General features: G+C 45.8%; 1 protein-coding gene and 1 long non-coding RNA gene across 6 annotated transcripts in view; one reads left to right on the top strand and one right to left on the bottom strand.

The window, feature by feature from the left end:
- LOC100644761 (3-phosphoinositide-dependent protein kinase 1) overlaps positions 1 to 21,763 on the top strand; it is a 404,120-nt gene that overhangs the window by 294,571 nt on the left and 87,786 nt on the right. The gene's annotated exons all lie outside the window — the stretch shown is intronic.
- LOC110119430 lies at positions 7,085 to 9,219 on the bottom strand. Its single transcript, XR_002307899.2, has 3 exons — positions 8,379 to 9,219; positions 7,466 to 8,275; positions 7,085 to 7,326 (listed from the first exon to the last, which is right to left on the bottom strand). It is a non-coding gene; the product is annotated as an uncharacterized LOC110119430 (long non-coding RNA).

Here is a 21,763-nt window from a genome sequence, read left to right as displayed (position 1 = left end):
ATAAATCCTTCCAGAAGGAAGGAGCCTGGAATGGCACTTGGGCGGATCGTGGAAGTATGCAAAGCATGCCTGATCCCCGAAAGAACGGAACAAAGGAGCAAACGTTCAAAGGAACCGTCTGAAAAGCGATTGCAGCGTGTTTTCAACTCCTTGATTGCCATTAATGGCTGTACAGGCCGTTTCAGTGAAACGGAGTATCGCCCTGCTCGAGTAACTAAGAAGCCTTTAACGATCGTATATCGTAAAGTTACGAATACTTCGTAATTGCTGGATAACTTCGTTCTATGACGTAATTGGTTTCTCAGCTAAGTTACTGATAAGTTACTAAATGAAAGTACATATATGGTTACCGTTTTACTAACTTGAAACATTCAATCTCTTATCCTCCTAAATACATAATTTTTATAGAATCTATTACCTATGTAGTTAATTGCTACGTTTATTTTTTCTAAGTACTCCTCGACTCCTTTATATAATTAATCGATGAAATGAGCGCAACGTAGAATATGTATTTCACAAAATCACGCAACTCCGTTACGTTCCTCTTAAGCAACTCCATGAAATGAAAGAAACCACTGAACGCCTGTCAAACGTATCTTTCTTAGTGCGTGCCTCTCTTATTTCAAAGAGTCGAAAATCTTACCCCCCAAAAATGCCGGATATGCTTCTTGTGAAACAACCGGTATAACGTATGGTGCAGAGAGCTAAGCACCCAGTTTATGTAATATTGTAGATATACCTGTCCACGTGCGGCGGTGTGCGAGCGCGGTCACACGCGCACCGACACGCTTCGCTCCGCGTCTGCTCGCCTAGCTGCGCACACGGACACGAGCGTCGCGGTCTCGCGCACGCGAGCTCGCGCCGCGAGAACTGCGCCGCGACCTACTTGTCTAGGCCACTGTATCTGCGTTTCTATGTACGGCTTATGTTTTGTACGAAATTCGCGTCTGCCGCGCGATGCGGAATCGCTCGCTCGCTCGCTCGCTAGCCGCACGTACACTTTCCTGCTAGATTCCAGGCGATCGTCGATCCTCGACGAGGCGGATGCGTCTCGCGAAATAATCGCGAGCATCCTCTTCGAGTCCTGCGTGTTTAGAAACATGCCTGACACGCTTCTCTTACTTCACGAGTATCGACATTCACGAAGATGCTTGATTTTAGACGAACAGCATCGTTCGATCGATCCTCGATATTTGAGTTCTGATTCATGCAGATATCTGATATTTCTAAATTTTAAATTTTATTGTCTTACTTGCGTAATTTCAATTTTGTGTCTTTTCATATCAGTAGAAGAAGTCTTCTTTGATTAACCATTCGCCTTATGGTTATAAAATGAATTATACGACGTTTGTGAGAAAGGCGACCAAATTTCTGTCTAACCAAGTAGTCAGGATTAATTTGGGAAGGCAGCAAATTGAAACGGATCGATAGATGCCTTCCGAAATCGTCATAGAAGTTGGTTAGGAACAGCGAACTAGTCTAGACGAAGTTCGATGGTGCTCGTCTAGCTGGACATACGTAGTCGTGTATTTCCTCGAGCGAGAAATTAGCGCGCCGAACTGCGAACCTTCGACAGATATCGGCTGAAGCGGATGTTCACAGTCGAACAAATCGACGAGGAGAAAAATACGCGCGATAGGAGAACGGCATCTAAACGGACAGCTTCGCAAGGCGCAACTTCGTGAGAAGATCTCGACCCGGCAGTATTCGTCGTGGCAATCGCCGCTTCGAAAGTAAATTACCCCTAAATATCTCGGAATGCATTCGTTCGTAATTTACGACTTTACGAAACAATAGCTCGAGAGTTAGAATCCTCGCGCATTCGTCGCTGAAAAATCGAACGATTAACCGCCTGGCTAAACGATCTGGTCGCACGGAAACCCGCTAACCCAATACACCTGAAAAATGCGATAACCTCGTTGGAAACGATTACGTGGTGTGTAACTGGAGGCAGTCGTTTCGATCGAGGCGTTTGAAAATTGTGAAGTTTCTAACGGCGACCGAATTCCCGAGAGGTCGACCGGGTACCGGAAGACGAGCACGTTCAGATCGCGTGGTCTTCCTTTGTTCGCGTCCGGTGGAGGACACCGTGTAACGTACAAAGCGGTGGCGCGACGGCCATCGCTCGATCTAAACAACAATTAACTACAGTTACGAGTGCGCCGGATTCCAGGGAATCTGGAACGCGACTGTAAAAAGCAAAGTAAACGGCGTTTCTCTCTCCACGGCCGGTCCCGTGCTCGTCGTCGCCGTCGCCGTCGTCTCCTTTCCCGATTCTCCTCTCTTTCGCTCCCTCTTCCTTTCACTCGTTCCCTCTGCCTCGCCACAATGCGATGGAGTTCCGCAGTCGATTCCAGTTTACAACGGTGTCGTTCGTGACGGCGATGATCTCGAACGACTCGGATCTAGTAGCGAGACGTAGATCGCGAAACAAGAGAAGGAGAAATCGAGGAAAAATCGTGCGAAAGAAGGCGCTTCGACGCGGAAGATGAAGAGAGCCTGCGTGATTCGAAGGACACAGGAAATAGGAAAACCGAACAGGGTAAAATGAAGATTCGAAGAGGGGAATCGGTTGGGGAAAGAAGGAAGGGCTAAAGAGGGACAGAAAGGGAGAGAGAGGTAGAAGTTGACTGTAACGAGTGGAAGGCAATTTCTCCACAAGCTGCTTTCTTCGGTCGGTGGTGGTGCAATTTTGCGCAATGCAGTCTGGTGGGATTCACGGCGCACACAGCAGCCGCCGCACTCTCGGTACGGCTCGGTACGTGGTTAGCTCTCGTTGGAGACCGGACCAGGTCGACTCAGGTCGATTCAGGGGGATCCAGACGGCGCTGTCGTCGCCGGACGATGTACGTCCGCGCCGGGTGGCAGGCAGGGTCTGCCGCTTCGAAAGGTGGGAGGATTTGTTTGTAAACAGTCCGTGGCAAGTCGAGTTGCAGATCGCGCGCACGGATGTGGAGGTGGGAACGTTTGAACGCAGGGGGAACGCTGGAAGGACGCCGGCACGGGGCAGGAGGGGAGACTTTCTCCCTCCGAGGGTTACGTAACCTGAGCGCGCGCCTGTCGGCTGTCTGAGCGTTGCGGGACCGACCTACTTGACCCACTGTCCCTAAGCGTGGCCTCGCGGATCGAGCCAAGGGGACCGGAGATCGGGGATCGGCTCTCGCGACCATCGCTGCAATGCACTCGACCCGTTCCACGCAGACCGGAACACGAGGGTCGTGTCCAACGATCGCGAGCCAACCAATGAACACGACCGTGCCTTTCTCCTCTCCTCTATCCTCTCTAGCTCTCCATTCGGTCGCGTTTCATAGACCGCAATTTCGGCAAATCACCACATATCGACGAACGCTTGTCCCTGAGACGTTTCGCGGCTACCTTGAGCGCCGCCGTTTCTCCAATATACACGGATACGTTCCATTGCTGCGAACTCTCCGAAGAGAAAATTCGATGGTCCGTCTAACGGATCGAGTGATTGGATATTTGATGTCATTAGTCGAATATTAGACGAATATTTGTCGAGTACAATATCAATATTTGCTACGTCGAGTCGCTCCGGCGGTAAACGCACGTCCATGACCAACATCTTTTCAGTTTTTCGGAAAGCGACGTCCAGATCTGTCTTTAGATGCTCTTTCAAAAGCAGCTGATCGACGTGAGCCGGTTACAAAAAGAGAAACTTTCTGGGCAAATAACCGCACTTTCCTCTATCGCAATCACACGTCCCCGGTATCAGAATCTAGGATGGGATTGTAGCATCGACGGAAGCCTTCCAACGCAAAACACGGCCACGCGGTTGATGGACAATTTTATCACGATTAAATTTACTCGGAATCCCCGCTGTTCGGCTGAGATGCCTGACTCTTTCGAGGATACAGGTTTGCAAACCAACTGGAAAAATTAGAGAACACGTTCGAGCGTGACCTATTTGATCCATTCCATCGGAGCGCACCAAGTGCAATTCGGGTCGCTACGCTCGACCGCTGCACTCGACCCACTCGAGATTCGAACGAGCCACGTCCGGTCCATCTGCCACGAATCCTTAAATAAACGACCCGTGAATCCAGCACCCACGATGAAAATATTTTAGTCCTTCCAGGCATTCGATTCTTCTAAAGACATTTACGTTGATACCGTTGGTCGAAGAGAGCAACGTTGAAAACACGTTGCATCTTCATTAACGACAAAAATCCCTCGACTCTTAACAAGAACGGATTCAAATTGTAATCGACTTAATTCGATTAAAATTTTGTTTCTTAAGAGACATTAATAATAGTAGTAGTATTCGAGAGTATCTTCGAGATTCCTCCTGCTTTGTTTGTTACTGCTCGAGAAAAGACGAGCGCACAGTTTACCGCTACTTTGATTCTGAACCTACTTGCTCGCGTGCCGATCGTTGCCTTGTAACAAGTCAGCCAATCGTTTCCAAACGCAAATTACCGATCAGAAGCAAGCGAGTTAACCGAGATTGATTCCGCTCTTGGCCGACCAATTAATTTCCATCCACTAATGCCGCTGTGCAGACGTTTCCATTTAATTGGAGCACCTGGACGCCTCTGTGGCGGCGTCGCGACGGATTCGCAAATTTTCAAGCGACTCGATTCATCCATCAGCGAGCGTAGCCGGTTGGAAACGGGTCGCCACGAGCGACTTCGCTCTGTGCTCGACCCACTCGAGAGAGACCGGAACGAGTCGTGTCCGGTCTCGATGTTAGTAATCCATAAATAGACGGAGGTCGTTGCCAAACCAGTGCCGGTGGATTATAGACGATACCGCGACACCAACGCGGAACGAAAATAGTCGAATAGTAATTACCGCCCTCGACGAATTACGTCCGCGTCTTTCTTTCCAAGTTGCGCGTCGTTGAGAAACGCTTCGGCCGAAAATATTTCCCAATTCTCTCTCAATAAAATTTATAGGCTTTGTTATATGTGATTTTTACCTGAATATAGCACATAAAGAGTATTTCGTCTAAGGATGGAAGGAGATCTCTTCTATTTAACAGACAAAACTAAATTACAACGCCACCATGCAATACTAGCTTTGGAGAGATAGGAACTCGGTATATTCGCTTCTCTACCATAAGTAGCCACGAGCGACCCATTTCGGCTAATAAATCCGCAAAAATAGACACGACGCATTGCCAAATTCGTACTTATATATGGCGAACAAAGTTTCGGGACGCGTGGAGGGATGATTCGTTTCGGAAAATCGTCCTCCACGGCCGGCGAGACGTCGTCCAAATAACCTCGTAATTCTTGCGCCGTGAATTCCTTTCCTTCGCGAACGTCACTGTTTACGAGCACATTTCCTCTGACTCTTTGTTTGCCAAGATACGAAAGATCGAATCGTTACGAAAACGTTTCCCGCTCTTGATTATATCTAAATATACATAATTCGAGTTTCGATGCCTCATCAAACGAAGAAACGACTGAAACAAAAATACCGCACTCTCTATCGGCGACAAATTTATTATTATTCGTTGGAATTATCACGCTCCGAGTCGATAAAACGGATCGTAATGGCGGAGACGACAGCAGGTTCGTTAAATTAATAACGCAGTCTCGAACACATACGATAATGGTCGCGGTCGGCGTCGGTCCGGGCCAATTTATTCGCGAGAGGCCGGAATAATTTGCCAGGAATAGTAGTCGCGGCCGACAGACACGGACGGCGTCGGTCTGATCATTTCGGGAGTGACCTACTGCCCTTATGTGGCGCGCACTCGGTCCTCCTCGAATCACGCGGCCGAAAACCGATCGCGTGCAATTCACCACCGGATAAAACAAATAAACATCAGTGCGTGCCACGACTGGCTTGTGAAGCTGGCGGGTAACGTCGAACGCGATGTGATAGTTTTGTCTTTCGACGTTGCGTAAGCTCGGCCAGGTTGAAAGGACTGGATCGATGGCGTCTTCGACGTCTGAAGTTTCGGACCAGATGGTTCCTCGTTGTTACCCAGTTACGATCGCTGTTAATTATTCGCGAGTTTTGCGGCAAATGTAAGAATAATACACGGTATTCCGTAGAAATTTCTATGTATCGAAAAATTAGAAAATGCACAACTGTATTTATATAATACAATGCAGTAGAATATCTGACCAGCGGAACCTGACGTGAAACTTAGTACGTGTTGCGTCAGGAATGAAAGTAGATCCGCCAAATGTCATACTCCGCGTAACTGATTACTAACGGTAGTTACGAATGTTAAATACCACGTGCGATACAAATATCGAAATTCGAATTTGGCTGGCCGCGAAATTAGAATCGTTTGGGTAAAGGCAAGCGATCATCGAAACAACGAATGATCAAATATTTGGAATATCTAGAACGGAAGATTCTAAATAGAAGAGATAAGGATGTGACCAAAGGGAACTGGCACATCCTACGAGCGATAAAGACTTAAACAGCAATGATTTAATCGCTTTGTTTATATGCGAATTCCACCGCGCGTCGGATTCGAACACGTTGAGTCGATGGTAATGAAAACAAACGCGATCACGGAGGATGAAGACAATTTCCCGCGTTGCTCGTAATCCGTCTTCCGGCCCGCACGCGTTATACAACGCAATCAACGAGGTATGGAACGGAAGCCACGTTCCTGGGAAGTCACGTGGCCAGCCGGTCCTACGGCCTCGGTTCTTCGATACTTCTCACGATGCGTCTCGGAAGTCCTGCGTTGTCTGCCGTTCGCTTGTCGAACGCTGTTCCCTCGCAACGACGACCCTACGAACGATGGTCGCCCGTTCACCTTGACCTAGGTCGAGTGCAACCATCGAACACGTTCTCCACGCAAACTTCACCGTGATCTTCTTTGTTCGACATCGTTTCTGGATCGCGGCCGAACGACACCGCGCGCGTGTGATTAAGCCTCTGAGCGCGTTCACACGTTCGCCGACGGGATATACGCTTGGCAATGTGAACGACACGCTTTTTAGAAAGTGACGATGTTATTGTGTACCGACTGAGCGCGATAATCGAAGGAAAACCGAGTTCCCGAAAGACGGAAGAGAAGCTTGTGGAGTTTTTGATGTTCGCGTGTTAAAAGGAAGGTTGAAGTCAGCAGGGATTTCCATGACAGGCCGAGTTAGAGATGTAATTATATTGTCACTTTAAACACCGAGTATACATGAATAATCCATAGAGTGGGAAAGAACAAAAGTCTTTCGCCAGGGAACGCGTCAACGTGGCGCGGACATAATGCATCAGAGCCGCGTAGTTCCGGGACGGTAGAAAATCGTCCGTGAGAGTAGAAATCTCGAATATTCTAAAAAGTAGGCAGCGAGACGGCGGCGCCTCGTGTTTCTCATGCGAAGACGGTTTCTCTTGCTAAAACAGATCATATGCAAAAACTTGCCATGGATGCGCTCTTTGAGCAACCGATTAGAGTTCGACGAGAAACTAGTCCATCCAGAAATCTAATTGTCAAGAAGGAATTCGCGGAAACGAAAGAGATAAAATTACTTACATATATAGTTCCGAAAGAAGAAATCTTTTGTCCAACTGCCAGTCTTCGGGTACGGAGAATCGCCGAGCGATTTTGCCCGTTGTCGCAGAGACAATGGAAGATTCAGCGTGAAGGCGATAGCGAGCTTCCTGTTTACACCAGCCTACCAACGGGAACGTAGGCTGTAGCGGGTGTTCTAATCGCGAACGTGCCGCTATTCGCATGCTGGTCGCGCATCTTGGCGAACGTGTGTGAATCGTCTGGCGACAAAGGCTTGTCCCGAGTCTACCTTCATTCACGTTCGTTCGAAGAAACGGGGAAACGGGAAAATACGCTGGAAAAGTTCGTTGGGGCCCGGAGAACAGTACGTCGCGCGCATATTTATTCTCTGTTGGCGCCGCTTAACAATCTCGTTATTTTATTTATAAATCATCGACGAACATAGAAGCTTATTTCCACGATCCTATTTCCTCGTGGCCGCGTTGGCGAGCGAATAGACACACGGACGGCTATGACGCCGTCAATGTCGCCGATTCCACTGGAACAGCCGCTTTACCATGACACATCGGCAGGAATAACTGGCCGATTTAAAAGCGGCTGGTTAATCGTTACCGGCGTGCCCGTAATTGCCTCACACGGCTAATAATAGAGCATCTTTAGAGCTGGCTCGATTCAACGTGCCTTAGCGCTGATTCATCGAGACTTTTGTTTATTGTTTACGTCCTGGGGGCGACCATTGGTTAACTTTCCTGCTAGTTCGGGAACAGGCGGCTTCTGCGGCCGCTTTGACTCGCTTTCGTTCGACTTGCTTGCAAGGTTCATTGGCTGCAGCTAAAGAAAGCACAAACGGTAAACTTGTGTATGCGAAATAATACGCGTGTATCATAGTTATTTATATTTAGCGATAAAGATCATCCATATCGAACAATTTTACCGTGCAATTCTCTTTCTGAAATACGACGTAACACGACCCAGATATTGCATTCTGCGATACATTCGGTACACAACATCGTCCAGAAAAGTTGTCGCTAGTGACCGCTAATTGCCCGGACCACACACGCGGTTCCCTCTTTTATTCGATGGCGAGCGCGTCCGATTGTCGCACGCTATTAATAGGCGTCTGTATCGGCGAACATCGAGAACGTCGCTAGTATACCGAGTGACTCTCTATATTTAGCCCGATTGTGTCGCGCACAGGTGTGAACGCCGCATACCTGGCCGCGCATCCCGACTTAAAGGTGCATGCACACGCGCCGCCGTGCCGTTGTAAACAACAGCGGCCGTGGGAGCCGCGCGTGCGGCTGATTCACATTCCGGGCGCGCGAGGCCAGCCTCTAGGTTATCGGCTAACGAGCACTGTGAGTACACCAGATTTTATGAAACTGTAGCGATAGAGTTGCGTTCGGTCCTGCAAATTAATACAACGAATACCGAATCTGGCCACGGGGACGAACACGAGAGTAAACGCGTCGGCGTCGCGGCGTACGAAGCCAGAGGGTGGAAAGTCGTTTGTATGCCGTTCCCAGGGGCAGCCGTGTTTTCGAAGAACGATTAAAACGAAGGATCGGAGAATTTACTGCGTCGTTGGTCGTGCACGCGATACCAAAGAACACGGAGTTAAACCCCGCGTTTATAACGTTACGATAAATTGCGTAAACGACGCGTCGCGTGCGCCAAAAGCGGTCAGATTGCCGGAACGTGTCACGTTCCACTCGCGTTTTATCTTCTGTCCAATTGAATCGATCCATCTACCATATTTTCATCCGTTCTCACGTTCGTCTTAGCGGCACTTCAATTTTTTCTCCCTCCAACATTTATCGTCTTTATGTGGTAATTTTTGTACCGCATCGAAGGTCAGACTTTATAAGGACACATGCCGCGCATGCACAGCTATTCAATCGCAATTACATACGAGCGACAACTATTTCCGTTCCTCGCTTTATCTTATTCTACGCGATACGATGAAATCTAATCGCGCTGTTGTTACTGTTACGCGTCTTCGTTCGAGGAAAGGCGAGAGCCGTTATAGACGGTACGTATTGATTTAACAAAAAATCAAAATAAACGTAAGTCGTAAATACATATTGTAAATCGATCGATCAAACGCCCGGGACTTAATCTCCGTAAAAATAGCGTGAGACAGTCACGGACATTTGAATGGAGTTTGAGCAAAAAATTCTAATTATTAACGATGCTGCGCTTTAACTCGTGACACGGGTAAGCTAACACGCGTCGATTCGCGAAAGTCGCGAGCACCTGCCCACGGCTGTACATTGCTTCTCGAGGTCGCAAATAACGCAGGATGGGAACGCATCGCGCCACTTATTCGCATTCCTCTCGTGGCACCGTCCACGTTTATTATGAGTGACGGTCGGAAGGATAGGTCGGAGCAACGTTTCTTTATCGCGCGATATCTTGCTCGCTCAAGCCGCCCATCGACCTTCCGTCGAGAGGAAGCGCGAGAATCTATCTCGACCTTCGATTCGAAAGCTTGTGTACGAACGGAATGTTTGCAAGATTTTTCCAACATGTTTGCGAATATAGCTTCTGCAAAATACTTTGATCGATTTCTTTAAGGGTAGTTTTACTTTAATAGCTATCGGTGTACATAAATAAATTGATGCGAAATCGTTCAAGTGCGGGAAATTTGTATTCCGCGCAGTACAAAAGTGAAGTCATCGTATTTTAGGAAGTAAGCAAATGCATGTTTACGCATATTTTTTTTTACCTCGTTTTCACTGCCTTCTTGTTTGCCAAACTTTTTTTCTGCGATGCGCACGCAGTTGTTTTTACAACCATCTTGCTGGCAAAAAGGAGAACTTTTTTTTACCGCTAAAAGAAAACATATTTTTCTTGGAGGTAGTGTCAAGGTCACGAATTATTTCCTCAGCGAAACCACTAGTTCTTCATCGCTGTAACGTCGTAAATAGTAGAAGAACGAGTTTAACCATAGATCGCGTGCGCGTCCTTCGTGCGCGGTCCTTTCTACGCGTTTACCTTGTGCTAATGATCCAATAAACTTTGAAATATCGTTTATTTACAAACAACTTACATAAGAATTGTTTGCATGCAAAAATAGAAGCACTGGATACGTTTCAAACGGCGATTTCCGAACGCTGTTGTTCGAGATCCTACGATCGATATCGTTACCGCATCATTACCCGAGCTTTTTCCTCGCCAGCTATTGCTTCTGACAACAAGCAAGCCTACCCCTACTTTCGCCGTTCCCCTACAAAATATCCCTCGCATAAGCTACAATTTTACGAGTGTTTGTTTCTCTTCGGTCGATAATTTGCCAAAGAACGTTGCTTTTTTTTCAAATAGGTCCACGGGCAAAGAGCGTTTATCTACGCGTGAAAAAAGATTAGAGATGCCGCAACGGCGGCGTGGGCGTCTCCATCGCTGTCTGTTTTCCACCGCCCCCAAAATTATTCTTTCGAAATCTCGTCTCCAGCAACTTTCCTCGTGTTAAGAATCGTTTAATAAACTCTTGTGAGAAAAACTCGGCTGAATCGTAATGAGCCGTGGCGATGCTTTCCAAGCATCGATTACATAAAAGTCAGTGGCGTCGTAACACGAGCGTCGGCCAGTGAAAAAAGGTACGACAGAACGGAGCGACACATGACGCTTTTATTATCGCAGCCGATGCGTAGACGCGCAATACGGCCATAGGGATGAGCACGCGCCATCGCCGTAAGATAAACCATAATTGCGCGAATATAAATGCATGTCATTGTTAGCACATGATACGCGTTACTCGGCAGTAAATCGCGCGATATCTAATACCTGGCCGGAAAAACGCCTAATCTAGGAGCGCGTGCGTCGAGAATGTGTACACTAGATGCACGTGAACCTACACCTGTTCGTCGTTTGGAAAACTGATATCTCGCCGATGGAGACATCACAGGTTTCGAGTTTTATCTATCTTCTTCCCACTACTTCCTCTTACCTCTAGGGCAAAGAAACTGACACCGCGTTCACGCAACTTTGTATCGTCTTTTTCCTCGATCGACTCCACTTTTTTTTTTACCAAACATTGAAAAATATAAAGAAGCGTCCTCGAAGCGCAATCTAACGAGAACACGTATAAGGAGAAATAAAAAAGTGAAGCAATGCGTCGTTGCATGCAGAAGGAGTCACGATCACGCCGCGTGCACGCTATCGTCGATGTGCAGACAGGCTGAAGTGTCACGACCGATGGGAATAACAATGGCAACAACAACAACGAGGGCAAGTTGCTAGTGTGACGCGATCGGTCGAAAGTCCGGATTCCCCGACGGCCTGGTTTCCGGCGATGGGCAAAAGTCGGACGAATAACTGCGGAATTACTTTCCGCGAAGCGCGGGAATAGAATCGACGCCGATTATCGACGGCCAATATTTGATTTTCCTACGACCGGTTCGCGGAATCTCGCACGCTTTATCCCGTGTTCCGCGAACGGCTGTCATCGATACTGATTAAACATCGTCTATCGTTAACGCACCTTGACAGTTTTCACGTTTTCGAGTACTTTGATATTTTTAAAGAAAATTCTTCGTAAAAATGGTCAAGAAGTATAGTTGAAGTAGAACTAATCGATATTTTTAGGCTACCGTTTGAAATCTTATCTTTTGCACGCGTATTGTGCAAGCTCGAGTGAAAGTGAAAAGAGATTTCAAGCAGTAAACTTCGATACCTCCCTGATTACGTCTATGCGTACATATTAGGAGCGATGAGAAACGCGGTACGTTTTAGAGAAAATACCAGCGATTTCTCACGCTTCTTCTCGCGAACTAATGACACATACGCTTCGGGCAACTATCTGTCATGTACGATACGTGCCAACGTGACGTATCCGCGAAAATGTGTCGAAATCTTTCGCACTGATACCACTGACTCGCTTGCTCGCAAATTCCTCCTTTGTGCTTCGATCAAGACGAATCTGCTACAGAGATACTAATCGGCATAACATGCATATTATTCATCGATATATCTATTTAATTCGTGTAGAACGAAGGTAAACATACGCTAATCATCGGTTCGGAGGAAAATTATATCGAGAAGATTGCTTATGTCAATATCGCAATAATCCTCCGTAATATATCACAGGATATTATTTATTTTTGAACAACCGTTATCCCAGTTACCCCTTAGCTAGAACAAACTTTCCAAGAACAGAGGTCGCTTTTTCGCGGCAATTCCACCGGAGGAAGAAATTTTATTCGCGACGAAATCGACACGATGACAGTTATAAGTTGGTTTAAAAAAGCACATAAATCGTGCGAAGAACGCCGCGACAAAGAAAGATAACCCGCGCGAGAATTTGTTATGAGCATAGCTCTCTCGGGGTCGTGCGAAAAAAAAAACTCCTAACCATGAAAAGCCGTCGTAAAATCGGCGAGGAAAACGAAAATTTCGCGGTTTGACTGTTTATACGCTGGTTCGCTATAAAACTTCCGCGATGAAGGCGGCTGTTTTTTTGCTGCGAACAGCTAAACGTCGCTCAGCGTGCTTTACAACCTCGCTCGAGTTATTTCCAAGGAAACATTCTCGTCGACGCGGAAATCTGAGAAAACGCGATTAACAACGTATAGGGAAACGTATGATAATTCTTCAATATTTGAACATAGTTTAGTGCATTACCGTGAAAAATTAGCCGTTCGAATTCCGACGTATCTTTAATCGATAAGATTTTCAACTCAAGGCATGTCCAGTCGAGGAAATCATCGATAAATCGGTCGATCTACGTCGATTGTTTCGCGAGTACCTAAGTAGTAGCTTTATCGGCAATTAGAAAGTGAAAACAACGAATTCGACGTATCCTCGGCCGACACGCGATGCAAATACGTACTTTCTATCCATAAAAATCAAGTAGACTTCAAATGAGGGAATGTTTAACCTCTAGGAGAACACGTCTCCAGAAATGGTAACGGAAATTGGTATCTTAAACAGCATCGTAATGCATCGTATTTGGCCTGTTCGTTTGTCGACCTTCGAAAAATATAGTAAAAAGCAAATGCGTTTAAAAGTTATACAAGTAGACGAGGAAGTGAAAGGCGAAATAATGTTTTAGAATCGCCGCGAGTGATATAATTATTTCGAATTCGAGTCTCGATCGCAACACTCCTTTCGAAGAATCGAACTGTTTAAAATATTTCTAGCTAAGCGATGTTTAGGCACGGAATTCATTCCGATCTATAAGTGCCCCGTGACGCTGCCTCCCACGCTCGTTACGCGTCTCTGCAATTCCTATTCTCGTCTAGAGCCATTGATTCATCCATGTCACGACCACGAATTACTTAAACAAATAGCTGCCTCCGAATGAACACAATACATTCTTGGAACTCCAATGAGGCTGCAATGCTGACCAAACACTGGAACACACTTCTAAGAGAGCACACCCGGAAGCCTGGAACAATTCCAGCTACGATAATCGATCCAGTCTAGTAGTAACTTCGTGACGATTAATTCTCAAACAAACATATCTCGATATGTAATTCCATTGTTTATCAGTTTTTGTTCATTTACGTGTGCTATATTCGTGCATTCGTTGCCCACGTGTTCCAAGGCGGACGCTTCGTGTCTCGAGATCATCTTGTCACGTGGTACAGAGCGTGACAATAAGCACGCTTTAACCATTTAATTGTCTTAACCGTTGGCATCAGGGCGTAACAGAAGGAAGAACATCGTCGGTCAGAGTCCAGAACGCGAGCCGTCGAACGCAAGAGCTCGCAAGCCAACGCTACCGGGAATCGGCGCGCGAAAGAATGTTTACGAGGGAGGAGCTGCGCGGGAACATTCCCACCCGGGAATGTCACGTTTCTACCGGGAACATTCGGTGTTTGCTCAGATGTTTCTAGGTATTACGAAGCCGTCAAACAGGCGAAAACATGGTTAAGCGCTTACAAATATTAGCAAACAATGTGTGAATAATCACGCGGATATCGCTTAATGATTAAAGATGTTTGTAGAATCCAATAGACGCGCATATAAATTTTCAAGCATTCTGCGAGAAAGTAAACTGTTATAAAACGAAAAATAATGAAAAAGAAATTAATCGTACAACGCAAGAGAATTATCGGATCTGATATAGATTTGTCAGTTCTTGGTACGCGTGTAGCCATTCTGTTTCTTCGTATGCCGAGTAATAACGAGAAACACTGATTTCCCGTAAAAGTTCTTGACGCGCGCGTAGATAAAGACCGACATTGGCGATCAACAGGGCGAGGGAAAAACAGGAAAAAACCGGTATAGATTGACGAACGCGAGGGTAAATAGGCGAACCATCGATGTCCTCTCCTTGTTCCCGGAAGCTTATCTGCCTAGCGGCGATTGGTGGCCGCGCGAACGTGCGTAACGTACGAAACGAGTTTGCACCTTTTGCGCGTACGGTTCTTCCCGACTTGGCAGAGAATTCCAGGTAATCGGTCTGCCACGAACTGCGCGTGTCGCAAAGTACGATTATCCAGCTCTTCACCTTTGATTCTCGAAAGGAAACTAAATCTGTACAAACTTTACATAAGAACGTTTAGTACAGATAAATTGGTTAGTTATGATTCTTTCGATCGACTATTATTAATTAAAAATAAATACACGATAAAGGTATCTCTGAACGAGAATTCGTGAAGTTCACCGTTCGATCGGGAAACAGCGCGAAGGCTGTAATTCTGACGCATACTCTTTGCGGTTGCGTTTTCCTATTAAAGAGCGGTTCGTCTGGAGGGATCTATATTTTTGGCCGATCCATTGACTCGGGGCGGTTTAGTCATGCCACTTGGTACGGTGCCCAATGACTGTTTGCGCAATAACGTATCAGCTGAACGTGAAATGTCAGAGTGCCTTCCGTGAGCGTGCGTCAAAAAGATGCACGCCACGAATTCACCTCGACGAAATTCCACCGCGATAAATATTGATCGGAATGCGAGCTGATTTTTCTACGCCTCGGTAAAATTCTTCTGCGTCTCAAACGACGAGCAATCGCATCATCTCTTTAACAACGCGACTGCAAACCGTAACCATGTTTACCGACTCAAAATCGATCATCGTTTATCGCCTTCTACGAATTCTGCTTCGTTTTCTATATGTAGGTCGATGCGGAATACGATTGGCTGGGTCGAATTTACGTTTCCGAGACGAGAACCAGAAATTCACTTTTACGTGGTCGTCGATGTGTCTAGGAATTCGTTTAAATGAATTGTTTTCGGAGGAAAAGCGAGTTAGTTAGAATTACCGTCGCTTTTAGAATACCATGAAATTTATCCTTCCGAGAAGAACAATCGCGACTACGTTGAATTTACATTTTCAATCGTGATCGTTCAGTTTCTTTTGTTTATCAAATGTGGCTATGAAAAATGTATTCCACGAACGTTCCGATTTCTCATATTTGACTCGTACTTTTTTTTTGGAATGTCCTAATGCTTCGTCAGACGTCTAGCGACACACTGACACTCTAACCAATGCATCAAACGCTAGAACATTAACATAACCGCCGGTGAGACGATGCGTTCGGAATGAAAACGAAGAAGCTAGGCCAGCATGACGTTCGCGCGCCTAGCCGCGCGATCGCATACGACCGTTCACATCGATGAACATAACTGTTGCGTGTTTTCGCGTTCCCGTTTGCGTCTAGGTCAAGAACGCGACGCGGCAACGCGTGTACGCGACGTAACGTAATTCGAAAAATACGAGGCGTATTTATTAGAGAAGATTGTATCTAGGTCCGACGATGTCGCCACGTGTGAATCGTTCGTTCCTCGACGCCCACCACAACGAATGACAAATGCCAAGGAAAAAATAAATATGAATCCGCCGTTCTTCTCGACAGTCGAGTCGAATCATTGAAATATTCCGAGGAACGTTGCGCAATCGTTCGACTGCTCGATAGTTCGAGAATAAAATGATTATTATTAAATAGAACGCTTCTGTGTTGCACCAGTTTCCTCCTTGTTAAACTGACTACTTCCGCAGCGGACTACTGTCCCTCCGTCATCGAGCGGAACACTTCCGCGCTGAATCAAATACTCGCTAGCCGAGTTAGTCAGCTCCCCAACGGATTAAACGTTTCCGAATCGACACAAATGTCCCCTAACAATGGGTCTAAGGTCTTTACGTTCGATCGTTTAGTAGTAGATAAATACTTTTGATCAATACTAAATACACGACTTTTGTTACATAGATAGGTTCGTTATTACAAATAGTAAGAAGTAGAAAATGGGGAATGGGGTTGCTAACAATAGCGCTTAAGGGTTCATTTGCCTCCATTGTGATAACATTTCCATTGATTTTAGATCGTTTCTTGTTTTTGCCAAAGGTATCTCATCAATTACGTACAGCGTGGTAACTATCCGCTTCTTCTTAAATCAGCTATTCAGACTGGAGTAAGCAGTGGCGATAAAGGAAGCACCCGGCGAGGAATGTTAATCGTCGGCTTCGAAGGAAACACAAACCAAACCAGAAAGAACGGCGGGCTTCGGTCAATGCGTTTCTTCGTTCTTATTTCCCTCTTCGAACCTATTCAATAAAATCTCGGCCGCTCTCCATTACCCTTCGCTTTATCCACGAATCGTTCGATCGTAATTATTCGGCTGCCCATAAACGAAAAGATCTCGATGTCGCATCTTTTCCATTGGTCCCTTTCGAAATTCTTCCTCCATTGAAATATGTCGGGGGAGCAAAGCGGAAATTGTAAAAGAGTGCCAGCTGGCTTTCGAGGCGGAACGCGATAACCGCGTCGGCGTTATCGTGTGGAGACGAGGCGTCGTTGTCGTAGCTGAACGTTGGTCGAGTTCGTTGAGTTCGTTACGGCTGATAAAAGGTTCGCGATCGTGTAAACTGCACGCTTGTCGCGTTTCATTCATGGAAACGCCACCGCCATCGTCGCCGACGCGACGTAGCCGTGGGATCAACGTTTTTATTTGCAACGGAAGACCAATATCGCAGACGCGATAACCGCCGTGCACGCAGGTAACACACGGAAGCTCGCGTCACCACGATCGGATATGCGCGCTGCTTTCCTCTTGTGTGCTTAGCTGCGCTCTTTCGCATTGGCGCCGAACTATGTACCTCCTCTGTTGCGTTCGATTTGATTTGAATTTTCGGTACTACGAAAAATATATTGAAGTTCAAAATATTGTGCTTTGTATTTCGTTAATGAGGCACAGGTCGCACATTCTTGCTGCAATTATATTGGTGATTTTTATCATAGAACTCCGTTTTTTTTTAAATTGGTCGGAAAGCTACAAATAATAATTATCGATAAGAAAATGTAATAGAGAAAATCGAAAATCAAGCGCATCGAGAGACTAGTTAGACGCAAGATTTATCTAACGTCGATGTGAACATTACAGCATCGGTCACCGTACGCCACTGGTATCGAACGAATGGTGTGTTCAGCAAATATTTCTCGAACGCTTCGGCAGCCGTCGAAATTTTTCGAAGCGTATCTCCGTCGATTTCCTGGATCCGAAAAGTAAACCGGATCCAACAGACCTGGACAGACTCGGCTATACTTTATATCCATTATCACTTTATATCCTTTAGGTATATCCATAATGAAAGAGCCACTTGTCCTCTTAAAATTTCACTTTGATCCTTCGTTTAAGTTGCTTATGTTTCACAATTTTTATGGATTGCAATTTGATGATTCGCCGTTCCCACAATTTTTCTATGCTTTGTTTTCAACCAATCGTGTCCTCCGTCATTAGATACAATTATATCTTTGCGTTACTCATTCATCTTTGGTTAACGTAACCTTCTAAATGAATCGGGAGTTAGTCAGAATGACGTGGCAGTCGATATGTTAATTAAGATCCTTGCTCGTCGCGATTCGGGATTTCCTACAAATAGAATTATTTCTAATAACGTCCTTGCATAGAAGCGCGAGGTTCGGGCTAACGCTCTCGAGGAATGCGGAAGGTGCGACCAGCCGATTCACCGGTGTCACCTCGAATTATTATGGACGTCTTGTAATACCGAGGAAATAGTTTAATTGAATCGATGTAATTAATCGATCGCTGATTCATGAAATTATTTCTTTAATTTCGAAGGAAGTTGTTGTCGCACGATGTAAACAATGAATAATGCACTCGCGTGAATCATATAATGACTTCTCGATGATTTAATCGCGTGACGGTTCGCTGGGAGTGAACCATACGTGTTACCGACATTTATCTGACACGTATCTTATACAATCTCTCATAAAAATTTCAATATCCCATTAGAGATTTAGACACGTTTTATGGATGAATATTTTATAACTCTCTTTCTCTCTCTCTTTGTCTCTCTCTCTCTTTCTCTTTCTCTCCGAAGAATTTTTAGAATCGATTTTCAATTCATCAATTCGTGGAAAAGACTGGGTGGTAAAATTTCTTTCATTAAAAGCAATTTCGGAATTACACGTGTTGCCTCATCTTTCTATTCACATACACAAGCACACACCTTTTCTAACTCTCTCTCTCTCTTATTCTTATAAATTTAAATGTACATATTTCGATACTCAAATTTCCAAATATTTAAATTTTCAAATGCATCGTTCGCATTAGCCACGATACTGACAAAATTTCGAACATTATATTTTATGTTCAAACAAACAATTATCAACCGACAAACGATATTCGGACGAGTTGAGCAGATTGGAGGATTCCGCTGGAGCCCCCCAGAAAATATACAGCGGCTGCGGCGCGGCGGTAGCGCGCGCGCTCCAAGAGACCGTGGCGCGGACAAACGCGGAGGTTGTCCGCTTTCAGAAAACCGGCTCCTCTGAATTCAAGCGGCATTCCACGACGCGGCGGCAACAAATCACTCGGATCGTCATTCCCGCGGATTCACGGCAACCATCTGATCACGATGTACCTTCGTGTTGCGGCTAGAGATCTCGCGGCGCGTTTTCGCGCGAGATCGTTAGGGATGCCGCTTACACAAGAGGCCGCCGTGCTCTCTCGCCGGTTGCATAATACCATTGGCTATTTATGTAGATCGGCGTATAGGCGCGTTATATAAATAGAACGCCGCATACTCGCAGCTTTTCTTTTCTTTTGCCTGGCGTACGAACCGCGGCCGATTGTGTCTGGCTGCCTGGCCAGCTGGATCTCCTTCCACCACACCCCGCAAGGTGCCACCGACCGTCCTGATGCTTCGCTCGGATCGTAGAGAATTCGTTTGATAGCTTTATTACTGGTATTCCTGTCGTTTTGATAGCTGGCCGCGTCTGGCTCATAGAGATTCCAACGATTTACGAACGAGGAGAGCAGGAAGACCGGCGGCATGGTAGTTTTCGTTTCATTAATGAAATTTTACGTGTTGATTTATGCCTTGTTATCTAGTAAATGGAGAAATATTTTAAGCGTAAGACAGGAAATTGCTATTGCACTTTATTCGACAATCTAACACGTTTTTGTGCCTGATTTAACACCTGTCCTTATAACTTTTTCCCGAGGCACATACGCGAACTTTAGTAATTTACTATTCGACACTACCTGCAAAATGAAACATTGAAGCATTATATCTTATTTTATGTTTAATGCACGGCACGAGTGTCACTCGATGTTTTAAGGTAAGAGGTTAAGTTATTATCATAAATAATTCTCGCTGACTTGGATATCTTGCGTTAGAATTTCTGTCAGCGTGTGTGTATTATTGGCGCCATGCCCTCGCTATCAGTATGCATTTCACTTTACGAGGCTAAAACATCAATCGGATAAAAATAACGAGAGCCACGGTCCGCAACTATTTCGCAGATAAAACTCGAAAGTTATCCAAAATTTTTCAAGACAAAACGGAACGTATGGCATAGTAGAAAGCACGCGGATGAATAGGACACCGAGAGTAAAGACAGCCGCGAAATCGAATTTTCCCTGGTCGATGGCGTGCTCGTCTGATTTTTATGGTTTCACGCGTCACGCTCGAGCTACGAACCGGCGGGCATCCAGCGAGAGAGGTCGTAGTCAATTTGCGAAGGCAGATCCGCGAGATGCAAGGCCGAGCGATCGTCCGTCCAGAAGCGTACGTCCTGGACGCAAAGCACGCCGCGGTCGATCATTAATCTTACTGGTTGATAACGCAGCCGCGAACCTCACACGCAACCCTTCTTAACCTCCTGGAAAACGAGCTTCCTTCTGAATTGACTGAGTCAATTTTTCGTGCAAAATCATACGCTTGAAGAAGAAGCGAAAACGCGTCCAAAGGAAGAATCTTTCCCATGCGACGAATTAGGGTGTTAAGAGCAAATCGCGGTATTCAATTAAAGTGACATCGAAGGCTTTTAGATTGGATTAGGTTACAGATGCGATTACGTTTTATATAGATTTAGTAGAAAATTGATCTCTGTATGTAACAGGATATAGAAAATTATTCTAATCTGTATGATTGTGGCTGTTAAATATTCATCTAGGAAATTAATATGCTGTGTTGATTAAAATAACCGAGAAATAAGAAACGTCGCGTCTGCTTCGTAACATAATGGAAATGATGTGCTTTGAAACAATTACCATAAGAACTCTGTAGAGCTGTTCAATTGTTTTGGAACCTTAGGTTACCATTTGGGAATTCTTAGCCATAAACGAGCTAAAAGCCCAGCAATTAACTCTCGACACTCGAGGACACTTTCGAGGCCTTTCGCCAACGTCTATTGTTAAACAGTTTTCTCTCCGCGAGGTATCCAAAGGCGAGGGGATTACCGAGTTTTTTCAGCCATTTATTCACGAACAATGAAAGCTGGTTTAAAATACGACCACAAAAAAGAAAAACTGTATTTCCGGAGGGTCGATCAATCAGAATTATTGGCAATTGCAGCTACGAACTGTCGCGACTTCGTCTGCCGTCGTTGCGATATTTTGTCGACGTTAGTTCGCAACGACAGGGCGTTCGATAAATTGTTCCAATTTTTTCAAGTTGTCCGGTCGAATTTGTCGACCGACTGACTCGCCCGAGCGATCCAAATTAGCCAGATTAATATGTGGGCTCGGTCAACTGCCGTACGTTAACATTTTCAAACGAACAAAAAGAACGCTGCTGCCTTATGATTCTCAAGTACTCCAAACGCACATAGTCCGTCGCTCGTCACCATGTCCATTCCAACTTTCCTCCTTTCCAGAATAAACGGACTCGTCCTCAACGACAAATGTCGCCGTAAATAAGAAGCGCTACCCTCTAACATGGAAAAATCCTCCGGAGAAGTGGTACTATTTTGAAAACGTGGTCGTTAACATAAGTCCCGCAGCGGCAGCAGGGTCAAGAGAACTCGTTGATCCCGGAAAGTGGAGGCCCAAGGGGGCCCGCTTCCGGCTCGAATAAAACCGTCTGCGGGTCGAGCGAGTCGAAGACGGAATTAGAAACGGCGTTATA

This window comes from Bombus terrestris, chromosome 7 (assembly GCF_910591885.1).
Source record: "Bombus terrestris chromosome 7, iyBomTerr1.2, whole genome shotgun sequence".
NCBI lineage: Eukaryota > Metazoa > Arthropoda > Insecta > Hymenoptera > Apidae > Bombus > Bombus terrestris.
Note: the sequence above shows the minus strand (reverse complement) of the source record. Positions and strands in the feature narration are given on the sequence as shown.